The 14183-nt window shown below is 44.0% G+C and overlaps 1 non-coding gene across 1 annotated transcript; it reads right to left on the reverse strand.

Annotated features, from left to right (window-relative positions):
* Positions 1-856: 856 nt before the first annotated feature.
* TRNAH-GUG lies at positions 857-928 on the reverse strand. The gene has a single exon. It is a non-coding gene; the product is annotated as a tRNA-His (tRNA).
* Positions 929-14183: the final 13255 nt, after the last annotated feature.

The raw sequence follows: 14183 nt of genomic DNA on the forward strand, positions 1-14183 counted from the left end.
CACTGACATACTACGCAAGACAGGAGCTAGTGCTGTACCTAAGCAGAGTGTCTCCAAGGATATGCAATAATAAATTTATATTTGCTCTTAGTAAATTTCCCATGTGTGGAGAAGCGCCTTTTAGAGTGAATTAACACTCAACTCTTCCACCCTCTCTGGAGATGGAAAGGACTTATGTGCAGATACATTCTTGGGATTATGCGCATATTCTCAAAAGTCTGCACAAATATGTTATGCCTGTCGCTCGCAGACGGCTGCAACCTCTCATGCTCACCTCTTTTACCAGTTTGCCTAGTTCGTAAAGGATAGGACTTCCTAACCCCTAGGTAAAGGATAGGACTTCCTAACCCCCTTAGTTAATTAGCCTCTACCCTTAAAATCCCACTGACTAGCCTAGTTTTTTTTTGTTTTAGGACTTACATGCCATCCATAGCAGAAGTAAAGTTACATGGTAGGGGACTCCCGGCGCACGCTTGTGTGCGTATTTATGTGCTGGTTTCATTCATAAATCCTGGAATGCTCATGCCTTGCTCAGACCAGTATTTTGTGAGATTCACCTTTGAGTAAAGAAGATTTTACTTGCAATTTATCAAAACATTTCCTATAAAAATAAGGTCTGTACAGGGCTCATGATTTCCCTGATAAATAGATGAGTAATGTACATTCAGGGCATGACCATTCCAGGATTTATGAATGAAACCAGATGAGTAAATATGTATGTCCATGCAAATTATCAGATTCTGAAAAATTTACAAGGTCTGAGTTACTCTGAAGAATAAAATAAGATATAAACTAATAAATAAGGAAAAGAAAACAAAACAATGTGCCCAACTGCCGTGCCATTGCTTGATCGCAATGCCGTGACTCGGATTCGAACCGAGGTTGCTGCGGCCACAACGCAGAGTACTAACCACTATACGATCACGGCGAGCTACTCGGGCTCTGAGTAATGCTGTGACACCTAGAGTACTTCAACGGCATTGGCGTGTTGACGTCAGTATCACACAAAATGAAAGCCCGTAGGGTTGGGAGCGTGTGTGTGTGTGCGCATGAGCAGATGGCAAGGGGGGCGCCCGACACTGAGAAGGATGAAACCTTCTCTGTTAAAGTAACAGCTTTCAGTATTCAAAGCCGGCAACGTTCAGTCCAGCACTGCCGCCCTCCGGGACCCCCCCCTTCAGCACTTGGACGCTCAGAGCCAGCAACTTCCCGCTTGCTGCTCCGAGACCGTCCGGGGTCCCTCCCCCAGCATTTACACTCGCAGAACTGAGAGCCCTTCCGCCCGCCCCCAGCTCACCCCTCTAGAGCGGGGAGTGCTCTCTGACTTCCGCCCGCTGATCTAGCGGGAACCCAGGTCCCCTCCTCCCTACTGACGAATTTCCGGGGGCTCGTCCTGTTGCATGCAGCCCTCCCCGAACCGCCAGCAGGCGAATCCCCGCCTCCTTCCTCCCGATTTGCAGCTGCGAGCGGCCCCTGCAGGACGGTCCCCGATACTGCAAGAGCAGGAAGGAAGTGGCCCGGGCCCAGACACTTCCGGAGTTTATTCATCCCCTGCTGGGGAGCGCAAACCTCAGCTGGCCTGGGGTTGGAATTGGACTCTCAGCTTCAGATTCTGTTGGAAAAGGGGGATTTCTGTTCAGAAATAAACTTGGGGAAAAGTTAAAGAGAATCTAGAGAACGGTTTTGCAGAGGCTAAAAGTTCCGTTTTAGGGGAGGCTGGGTGGTTCTGACCTTTGGCCCAAAGAATAAGGTACAATGGGTGCACGTCAGAAGGTTTCAGAGGCTGTGAAAGGCATGGCTGTGTCTTCCAGGAAACCTTCACAGCACTACAGCTCCACCAGCCTGCCAACAAAGAAAAGGTTCAATAAAAAGAATCCCAGCTAAGATCTCAGGAGTTGAGCGCTGTAACTTGCAGAACCATGCAGCCTCATTCAGTACAGAAACAAAACCGTTTCTAGAGTTAATCATCTGTTCAGCTGCAGCCTGATTCCGGAGCTGTGCACATTTCCAGCTTAAATAGAGCCTGTGGGCTGCAATAAGAGGAACACAGCAATAAGTGTAAAACACAATTTCTTAAAACATGTTACATCATACATTCATGAGTTCCCAACTTCTTCATGCACACTTTCAACCCACTGACAATGTGTAAATAGAGACCTCAATGAATGGATACAAGTAAAACTTGCCTTTATTTAGATAAGAGTTATAACAACTGCAATTCACCTTTTACTAGTCATCAAAGCACCTGTTAGTATATTTTCAGTTTGATAGTACCTTTTCCAAAAAAAAGAACCATGGGAACTTACTAAAATTCGCATTGAAATCCATCTCAGATCAGAGATGATATTGTCCAGTAGTACATACCCTTGAATATGTGCACATTTATGGTGTGTACAAAAAAATTATAAGCAAAGCTTCTCACATCCAAAATGTAAAACTTTTCAATACTTGTAAATCTTATGGAGCATCAGAAGAGGATCCTGAAGTTTTTGAAAGTAGATATATAAATTAATTGGTATATTGGGATTTCCATTTTTCAGCAATAAATTAAGAGAAAGGCATTTACACAAGAATATAAGCTATGCCATACTGGGTCAGACCAAGGATCCATCAAGCCCAGTATCCTGTTTCCATCAGTGGCCAATCCAAGTTACAAGTATCTGGCAAGTTTATGGATTTTCCTCTAGGAACTTATCCAACCCTTTTTTAAACCCAGTTACCCTAACTGCTGTAACCACAGCCTCTGGCAATGAAATCCAGAGCTTAACTATGTGCTGAGTGAAAAAGAATTTTCTTTGATTTGTTTTAAATGAGATACTTGCTAACTTCATGGAGTGCCCCCTGGTCCTATCTGAGAGAGTAAATAACCGATTTACTTTAACTTGTTCAAGTCCTTTCATGATTTCGTAGACTTCTATCATATCCCCCTCAGTCGTCTCTACTCCAAACTGAACAGCCCTAACTTCTTTAGCCTTTCCTCATAAGGCAGCCATTCCATGCCCCTTATTTTGGTTACCCTTCTCTGCACTTTCTCCAAGTGCAGCTATATCCTTTTTGAGATGCGGTGACCAGAACTGCACACAGTATTCAAGGTGCGGTCTCACCATGGAGAGATACAGAGGCATTATGACATCCTCCATTTTATTTGCCATTCCCTTCCTAATAATTCCTAACATTGTTTGCTTTTTTGATTGCCACAACCCACTGGGCCGACGATTTCTATGTAATATCCACTATGTCGTTTAGATCTCTTTCCTGTGTGGTAACTCCTAAGATATAACATTGTGTAACTACAGCAAGGGTTATTTTTCCCTATATGCATCATTTTGCACTTGGCCATGTTAAATTTCATCTGCCATTTGGATGCCCAATCTTCCAGTCTCACAAGGTCCTCCTGTAATGTATCACAATCCGCTTGAGATTTAACTACTCTGCATAATTGTGTCATCCGCAAATTTGATTACCTCACTTGTCGTACCCCTTTCCAGATCATTTATAAATATCTTGAAAAGCACCGGTCCAAGTACAGATACCTGAGGCACTCCACTGTTTACCTTTTTCCAATGTGAAAACAGACCATTTAATCCTACTCTCTGTTTCCTGTCTTTTAACCAACTTGCAATCCACAAAAGGACATCACCTCCTACCCCATGACTTTTTAGTTTTCTTAGAAGCCTTTCATGTGGGATTTTGTCGAACACCTTCTGAAAATCCAAATACACCATATCTACCAGTTCACCTTTATCCACATGTTTATTCACTCCATCAAAAATAATGTAGGAGATTTGTGAGGCAAGACTTCCCTTGGGTAAATCCATGTTGGTTGTGTCCCTTCAAACTATGTCTATTTAAATTTTTGTGATTTTATTCTTTATGACAGTTTCCATGATTTTTCCTGGCACTGAAGTCAGGCTCCCCGGTCTATAATTTCCCAGATCACCCCTGGATCCCTTTTTAAATATTGGGGTTACATTGGCCATTTTCCAGTCTTCATTACATTGGATGATTTTAATTATAGGTTACAAATTAATTTAAATAGATCTGACATTTCATTTTGTAGTTATTTCAGAACCCCGGGGTATATACCATCTGATCCAGGTGATTTATTACTCTTCAGTTTGTCAATCAGGCCTACTACATCTTCCAGGTTCACCGTGATTTGGTTCAGCTGATCTGAATTATCACCCATGAAAACCTTTTCCAGAATGCGATTCTCTCCAACATCCTCTTCAGTAAACACTGAAGCAAAGAAATCATTTAATCTTTCCACCATGGCCTTATCTTCTCTAAGTGCCCCTTTAACCCCTTGATCATTCAACAGTCCAACCATTTTAGGAGCTTGTGCGTGTTGAAATGCCAGATTTTTTTAACAGAATGTTTACATTTTTGATGTAAGAAACTTTTTTGTGATGTTTTGTAGATTGCTTTAGCTTTCTTGCTTTTGCCTCCTGTTTTTGCATATTGTGGTGTATGAGGACCTTTTAGAGGGCTATTGAATTGCCTGTCATTGGGGAAAGAGTTGTCTAGCAGGTGTGAGACTGTCAAGGGTTTAATCAGCTTGTCTAATGAAAGATTTTCTTTAATGTTAAAATCCATCTGAATGCTTCTCTGGCAACAATTGCAGAACCTGACCTGCAAGTTTGTAGTGTAAGTCCTTTTGTCAGGGAACACCAGGATATGGTATCCCTGGAAGAATCCAAGAAGCAGGATAAGCCAGTCTTAGTGCTCCTCAGGAACAGAAGATATGACCCAGTTATTTACTTTGCCTATTGATCTGACCTTTGCAAAACTACAAAAGACATTTTGTTTGAGACGTGTCCATTTTACACAGCGTATGGATGACACTGCATTTATCTCTAGAAGATGAATGTCGTGGCACTAGTTTTGGAATAGTCTTTGGGAATATACAACATTGTGATGTCTTGATTTACCGGTACATGCAGAGTTTTGACGTGCGCTGTTTCCATTGTTATGGACTTGGAACTCCAGCCCCTCTCACCCCCCTTGGAAAGAACCTTGAAAAGCCCATCTCCAGGACTCCTGGGAGCTACTTGGCTACAATACAAGACCTAAAAACATTTTTATTCCGCAAACTCTATTCTAACTATCTGACACCTGATCATCCCAGCACTCAACAGAACTCGCAAGCATAATCCTCCTCCTTCACGCTCTCCTGATGTACCCTCCTTTTCTACCCTTCCCTGCTCACTCCCTTGATCCGTTAAGTTCTTTGAAAATGTTCTCCGCAATATTCTGTTATTCAACGACTAAGAAAATATGTTGATTGTTCACAAAACCCTACTGTTCCCAACTACTATGTTAACTCCATTTGATTGTAAGATAATTGCATATGTTGGATGATAATTGCAGATTTGTAAACCGTTATGATGGCTCTACCGAATAACGGTATATAAAACCCTACAAATAAATAAATAAATAAATAAATATTGATTGGAACCTTTGTTTTCAGTTTGTTTGGGAATAATTTTTCCACTGATTTCTGACCTTGAAATTCCCAAACAAAATAAAATAAAAACTGAAAACGAACATCTCTAAATCTTGAGCATTTCCCTTTCCTTCTGACTGCCCACTGTCACTGGTCACAAGGGGAGTAAGCAATTGACAAAGTCCCTCATGAGCGACTTCTTAGGAAATTAAAATGCCATGGGATGGTGGAAGTGACATCACCCAGCCGGTATGAATGCTTGAGACCCGAGTTCCAGCCCCTTTTCTAGCAATCTGCGGCACAAACGGCCCCTGAGCTCGGCATTTTTCTCTCACCAGTGCTGCTGACAGATCCTGCGATGGCGCTGATTCAGGGAAAAAAATCCCAGACCTCAAGCGCTTTTCCTTCACCAGCAGGGAGGTGATCAGTGCGGTAGGCCTAGAGGGAGAGGAGGAGCCGGAGAGCACAGCAACGGATGCGACTCGCAATCCCGAGAGGGCTGAGGGGGGAGGAGGAGGATGCTGCTGGCTTACCTGCGCGAGCTGAGTTTCACTGATGGTTCGCCGAGCTGAGGAATGGCGTGACGTCCATTTGAATGGAGTTCAAGGTGCTGGTAGCTGAAGTGTAGGCGGATGTTACAGCTCTTGGACACCGTGCAGAAGAAGTGGAAGCACGTCTGGACGAGCAAGCCGTGAGTCTCGTGGCCCGACAGAAGGAGGGGCTCACGATATCGTCCACAGCGCAGGACCTGGAGAATAAACGACCTTGAAAACAGGTCCTGGCGGTCCAACCTTCGCTTTCAAGAGGTGCAGGATCTTCCTGAATTTGTAGATTGCCTTCAAACGGTAACTAGCATCTGCTCTGCCATATTAGGGACTGTCGAGGAAGCAGCACAGGCCACTGAGATAAAGCTGGACGGGGCCCGAGAGGTAATCTACCGAGGGACATTGTGGCCTGCTTCCACAGTTTTGTTATTAAGGAAAAAGGTGGCTCAGCTATCGAGAAAAGCGGGTCATGTTATGTGGAAAGGTCAAAAAGTAGAAGTGTTTCAAGATCTAGCTGCGATTACTATCAGAAAGCAGAGAGAATTCTGTGGCGTTATCACTACCATGTGGAAGGCAGGTATTAAATATCGCTGGCTATTTCCCTTTGACTTGCAATTTTCTGTTCAAGACAAATCCACTAAGGTCAAAACTGTGGCAGCAGCACAAGCTTTTCTGTAGAAGATGGGCCTTAGTGTGAATGAGGAGCCATTGGCGACCCATACCACCATATAGACTATATGGAGAGAAGACCAGACCCGCTGGCAGCAAGTACCAGGATCTGGATGAAGACTGTGGAGACACTCAGTCAGCCTCTCATCACCTGGAATGGCGAGAAGGTGAAGAATCAGCTTTTTGGGACTTGTCACTTTCCATTACACTATTAGTTTAACCTCCTTTTCAGAGGGTTGTCCTCATGTTTTTATGACCTAAATGTTTGGGGCTGGCGTTAGTATGATTGCAAAGATGTGAAGTTTTGTGGAGCGGAGTGGGGGGGATAGCTACTATACTTGGATGAGGTCATTCCTCCACGGAGAGAAACACACCTGAATGGAAGTTCGGTTTAATGGGGGGGGGGGGGGGGGGGGGGATGGGTTGGGATGTGGCTCAGGGGGTGGGAGGGGTAGGTAGGTGTTCATAGGCTATCTTGGCTGTTGACGACTGGTTTTCTGAGTGTGTGTGTGTGTGTGTATGACGGTGCACTGGTGTTCTCTTGATATTCTGCAGGCACTTTGGGGGTAATCAGCATAGTTTCTATTAACACAAAGGGCTTGTACCCAGGGGGAAAAGGAAATTGTTGTTTAAGGAAGCAGAAGCTTTGAAGGTCAGTATAATTTTTTTGTCAGGAAACTCACCTTAGGGTACGGCATTGTGCGCTGATGTCGTCTAGAAAATTTCCTCTGCAGTATTTTTCTGCTGCCTCTAAGGAGAATAAGTATGGTGGAGTGGGTATTTTGTTTGCACACAATCCACTAGTAGATGTTAAAGCAGTGCTTCGGGATTTGCTGGGTGGATTCTTGTTCCTAAAAGTTTCAATGCATGGGGAATTGTTCACGCCGATTAACATATATGCCCCTAATACTGGTCAGGGCTCCTGTTTTGATGCGTTATCCACCAAGTTATCTAGTTGGGCAGAAGGGCACACATCATAATGGGTGGCAATTTTCATTTGACACTGTATCCATATTTGAATAAGTCTGGAGGGGGCAAGATAATACTAGATCGCAGAGGCGGAAATTAAAAGAGTTGATAGTTGACCGGGGATTGGTCGATGTGTGGAGATTATGTAATCCTGCAATGAGGGATTACATCTTTTATTTTAAACCTCACGAGTTTTACTCTAGAATAGACTTGTTTATTGGATAAAAGACTAGCGGGGAAGGTTGAACAGAAATCTATTGGCAATATAATCTGGTCTGATCATGCCTCGGTGTGCTTAGGCCTGCAGGTGGGTAGGGAACTGGTAAGATGGATGTTTTGGAGGCTCAATGAAGATCTAGTTGCAGATAAATCCTTCACTGCTGAACTCCTGGACACCATAGAGGAATATTTAAAGCTTAATGAGATGGAGGATGTGAGTCCTACAGTAGTCTGGGATGGGCTAAAGGTTGTAATTAGGGGTAAAATGATTTCTAGGGCTACTTATTTACAGAAAGAGAAGGGTAAAGCCATCTTAATAACGTGAACTCTGCCCACCCAGGAAAGCTGTGGTCTATCCCATTTTTCCAAATCAGCAAGTCCTTCCACAGGGGACCATAGCTGAGATCAAATAAATTCTCTAGGTCCACTCCTAATCTCACAGCTAAATATTTAACTCTCATCCGCCCGTTTAAAGGATAAAGTTCTCTTCAGGACAGATACGGATGCATCCCCCAACATCAGGTTCAAAATTTGTAAGCTAACTCAGCAACATCCAAAGCTTTTATATCTTGGCAGGTGGCTTGTAATAAAGATAGGGTAGCATTATCACCACACCTCTCAGGCTCAAGGGTGGATTTTCAAAGGCCCGTGCATGTAAAAAGCAGGGTTTACATGCATCGCCGGGCCTTGCACGCACCGTGCACATTTTAAAATGGGCCCGGCCTTGCGCATAAACCCTGCTCAAGCACAAGTGCCAGGCCTCTCCAAGGAGACGGGCCAGGGGGCAGGCCGGGACAGTGCCATTGTACGCTCAGAGAAGCATGCGCATTTTATAAAACTGGTGCGTCCATATGCGCACGCCGGGAACAGCGTGCACATGGACGGATGGACGCACGCGCGCGTCTTTGAAAATCGACCCCTTCATTTCCAGTTTTCCCAGTGAGTCATTAGCACTCAACCAGCGGAAGCAGCATTTATCCCTCCAGCACTCAACCAGCGGAAGCAGCAATCATCCTTCTCAGCATTCATCCCTCCAGCACTCAACTCAACAGCAGAAGCAGTAATCATCCTTCACAGCAATCATCCCTCCAGCACGCAACTCAAGTGCCTCCAGCGCTCACTCAACTAACACTCATCCAGCGCTTATCCAGCAATCAATCACCCAGCGCTTATCCAGTGCTCAGCCACTAAAACAGTTCAACGTTTATAACTAGAGACCTTTAAAATTCCTCCAGTACAGAAACAATTCCAGCATCCAGACAGACAACCCACTCCACTCTCGCTGAGGTCAGAGCACTCCTACAGTCGAACCCAACATCCATACAAACACCTTATAGCAACCATCCAGACCTCTCCTTTTTTTCGGACAGACAACTCCATCGCCCTCTCAGATATCTCTAGCACTCTCCCAGACCCACACCAGCTGGCACACAGACCCTACCAATCGTCATTCAGACTACACCTCTTCCAGAACACCTATCCTCATGCTCACTTACAATATCCCAATCATTCACAACCAAAGGAGGAACTCCATAATTTACTTCTCCAACGTCATACAAAAAAGAATTATTCCAATCATGACCTCTCCATTGAACCAACTGCTAGGCCTCACGCTACTCTCAGTAACCCTTTTCAATGCGCAATCCCTAACTAAAAATACACACATCCTCAACGACTACCTCCTAGATACCAACCCAGACATCTGTGCAATCACAGAAACCTGGTTAAAAAACTCGGACATTGCTCTAATCAACCAACTACCAACTCATATACATGACATCTTCACCTTTCATAGACACAAAAAAAGAGGAGGCGGTCTTCTTCTAGCTACCAAGAAAGAACTCAGGCTAACCGCACATTCAATCAAGACTGAGTCCAAATTGGAATTGGGTCTAGTCAAATCAAAACAACTACAATTATTGTTAGTCTACGCTTCGCCTGGAGTTCTTGAAACAGACCCCTCGCCCCTCATAGAATCCATTGTGAAACATATCAACTCAGACATCCCAACTATGATCATGGGTGACTTTAACCTCCATACTGATGCTATACCTCGATCCTCGAATTGTGAAGCCCTCCTCACCACTCTCAGTGCAATGGGATTCACTCAGACCATCAACAGCCCTACTCATAAAGCGGGACACACTCTGGATCTAATATTCATCAATTCTTCCTTCTCGGCAACAATAGAACCCTCTTGTACCCCAATCCCCTGGTCAGATCATTTTCTGATAGAATCCTCCTTCTCCACATACAAACAGACACACACCTCACCTCACCTTTCTAACATTCAATTCAGGAAATCATGCCCATCTGATATACTTAGAGATCAACTCTCCAAGGAACTCACCAACCTAGACCTATCCAATCCTGACTCAGCCCTTTCCTCCTGGCATAAGATTATGGAAGCAGTTGCAAACAAATTGTGCCCAATTGCCTCCAAAACAATTAATCCCACAAAAAAAGGTAACCAACCCTGGTTCACACCTGAACTAAAACAAATGAAACAGGACCTACGTCACAAGGAAAATAGATGGCGCAAAACCCCCAACACAGCTACCCTTTCAGCCTACAAAGGATCTCTACATCGCTACAGGACTTCTATTCTACTAACAAAAAGGGAATTCTATTCCAACAAAATACACCATCTCCAATATAATGCCCAAGCACTGTTCTCATACGTAACACAAATCACTAAATCAACCCCTCCGCCTATTCCAGACAAACAAGCTCTATCCAAGGCTAATGAGCTTGCTACATTTTTTCAACAGAAGATCTCAAATACGCTTGCCCTCCTACCTCCAACTACGACACCTCTGACTTCAGGCAAGTATCCTCATTCCCCTTTGAGAGCCAAGCTTGTCAATTTTGACTCAATCTCCACCAAAGAGATCGAATCCCTCCTAAAAAGACAGAAACCATCCAGCCACCCAGCAGATAATATCCCGTCGAAACTCTTGCTTCTCATCCCAGACACGATCACAGGACCTCTGACAAGTATCATAAATTGCTTTCTAACTCAAGGGATATACCCAGACAGACTAAAAACCGCTTCTCTCAAACCCCTCCTTAAGAAACACAATCTGGACCCTAATGATCCAGCCAATTTCAGACCCATCTCTAATCTCCCATTCTTAGCCAAACTAACGGAGAAACTGGTAAACACCCAGCTTTCAGAGTATCTAGAAGATCACAATATCCTAAACCCTTCGCAATATGGTTTCCGCAAATCACGCAACATGGAAACCCTCCTCATTTCTCTTACAGACCATATTATAATGGGTTTAGACAAAGGCTACTCCTTTTTATTAGTCCTGCTAGACATCTCGGCGGCATTTGACACCGTCAACCATTCCATCCTTCTGGATCGCCTAACGGATATCGGTATCACTGGATCAGCCCACAGTTGGTTCAAGTCCTTCCTCAGCAATAGAACCTTTAAAGTCAAAATCAATAATAAAGAGTCACCTTTAACGAAGTCCACTCTTGGTGTACCACAAGGATCCTCCTTATCCCCAACCCTCTTTAACATCTACCTCCTCCCCCTTTGCCAATTACTAACCGATCTCAATCTAATTCATTATCTGTATGCAGACGACGTACAGATTCTAATCCCTATAACAGGTTCTTTCTCAAAAGCTCTCTCTCTCATTGGAATAACTGCCTCCTATCTATCACCAGTCTTCTCAACAGCCTAAACTTGGTCCTCAATGCCTCAAAAACAGAGCACCTCCTCATCTCTTCAAAGGAAGAAAACCTCCCCCTTCCATCCCCACACAACGCCCACATCACCAATACGCATGTCAGAGACCTTGGGGTAATTCTGGATAATCGACTAAACCTAAAGAAAATGGTCAACACCACATCCAAAGACTGCTTCTACAGACTACAGGTTCTAAAACGTCTCAAACCACTCCTATTCTTCTATGACTTCAGGACAGTCCTCCAAGCGTTGCTATTCGCTAAGATCGACTACTGCAGTGCCCTCTTCCTAGGCCTCCCCAAATCTACCACCAAACCACTGCAGATGATACAAAATGCCGCAGCGAGATTGCTGACCAACACCAGCCGTGATGAACACATCTCTCCCATTCTTAAAAACCTACATTGCTTACCAGTGAATTATAGAATATTATACAAATCAATCACCTTACTTCACAAATTCATTCACCATCAACTTCAACTCGATCTTGAACTCCCCTTCAATCTACACTCCTCCAACAGACCAACTAGAGATACTCACAAAGGAACTCTGAAATTTCCCCCGACTAAAGCCACACGCCTCTCCTCGACCAAAGACCGAGCGTTTTCGATCGCATGCCCATCTATCTGGAATAATATCCCTTCAGACCTCAGATTGGAACCCTGCCTTTTAACTTTCAGAAAAAAGCTCAAGACGTGGCTCTTTCACCAAGCTTTCGGGGATCCTCCAGACAATCACTAGTTGCCCTTCTCTTGAACGATGGCCTTTGATCTTCATGAACGATGGACTATGGCACCTCTAGGTTAAAGCACGTTTAAGCTTTAACCCATATCCGCTATTGTATTTCTTAATGATTACCACCTTTACTTCCTTCCAGCTACATAAGCTTCCAAGTTCCTTATCCTTGTTGAATGTAACTTTGCCTTATTCATTTCTTTTGTTTAATTTTCTTTAGTTACGCTACAGTTATACCCTTGTTAAATGTAAACCGATCCGATATGGTTATTACTATGAAGGTCGGTATAAAAAAGTGTTAAATAAATAAATGAAGATCCTCCCTAGGTTCTGCTATTTCTTTCAGACTCTCCTGATAGTTATACCACCCGGACTTCTCCGGGGATGGTAGAAAAACTCTTCCAATTTATTTAGAAGCGAAAACCAGCTAGGGTGGCGAGGGCTGTGCTTTACCGGACTACACGACAGGAGGGTTTGTGGGTTTCCAACCTGGCCCTCTACTATGCCGCCTCTCGGTTCCGAGCCATCTTTGGATGGCATAGTCTGCCCAAATGCAAAATGTGGAATATGATAAGAGTAGGATATCGTTGGGATACCCTCCTTGGAACACTTTGTTGGGTCTCATGATCGTACTTCTGTACTCTCATGGTGGGCTTTTCCTTTTTCCCAGCTCACGCTTGCCATTTGGGAGCAGCATAGGAAACAATTAGTAGGGGGATCATTCTCGTTGGTCCCACTCATCCTTTTTATTCAATAGCTTGATTCCCCCAGATAAGGAGAAATCAACTATAAGTTTTTGGAGGTGCATGGGGATTGTCAGGTTAGAGCAGGTGTGGGATGGAGTTCTGTTTACTCATTTGAAGCAATATCTCAACTGTATCCACTTACAGAGGAGGATAGATTTGTTTTTCTGCGGCTGTCCCCCTTTGTTCAGTCTAAGAGGGTTCCGTTAGTCTTGGATAGGAGCAAATCAGTTTGACGTGCACTTTTCCAGAGCAGCCACCGCGCACAAAGCCATCTCTAAAATGTATGTGGTGTTGCTGGGTGAGGTTGTTATAAAACCTAAACATGATTTAGCTTGGGAAAAATATATGCATGTGGAGCTTGAGCTTTCTGATTGGGACATGTGTTATCAAATGACAGGCAAGAGACTGGCTTCCTCCAAAGTAATAGAAAATGGTTATAAATTGCTATACTGCTGATACCCTTACGCCTGTCAGATTGTCTAGAATGTTTCCGGGAATGACTGACGGGTGTTGGCGCCAGTGTGGGGAACAAGGTCATTTTTATCATATTTGGTGAGAATGCCGTAAAGTGATTGACTAGTTGGCCTGTGGTCTTGGATGTCATTTTTGAGGTTACAGGATACAAGATTGAATGAAATCCAAGGTTACTATTACCCTTTATAGATCTCTGCATGGTCGATGAACGGTTTTGCCGCCTGATTCAATTTATAATTGTGGCAGTGAGATGTGAATTGGCTGCTTGGTGGATTAAACCGGGAGTTCCCCGGAACTGAATGTCCAACTCAGACTAGCCACTTTGTATATTATATATAGATTCATGATACTCTCCCCCAATTCCATAAAACGTGGGGTCCATACATTAGATGGCAAGAGGATCAGTGTTTGTGAGAAGGAGGGGGAGGGTTTCTTACTTATTACAGCTGAGAGGTACTATAGGGATTTGTGGGGGGAGGGGAATAGGGTAGGGGGAACTTCTATTGGAGGGGATGGGGTAAAATAAAGACAACTACTGGTTTAGTCACACTTCATTTGATATTGTTAGATTACATCTTGGGGGAAAAGCTTTGTTGCGCGCACAAATCTACGCCCGTGCGTAGATACTAAAATCCGGCCCAATGTGGACAAGTACAAAGTGATGCACTTTGGGAAGA

The sequence above is a fragment of the Rhinatrema bivittatum genome, chromosome 13, assembly GCF_901001135.1.
Source record: "Rhinatrema bivittatum chromosome 13, aRhiBiv1.1, whole genome shotgun sequence".
Lineage (NCBI taxonomy): Eukaryota > Metazoa > Chordata > Amphibia > Gymnophiona > Rhinatrematidae > Rhinatrema > Rhinatrema bivittatum.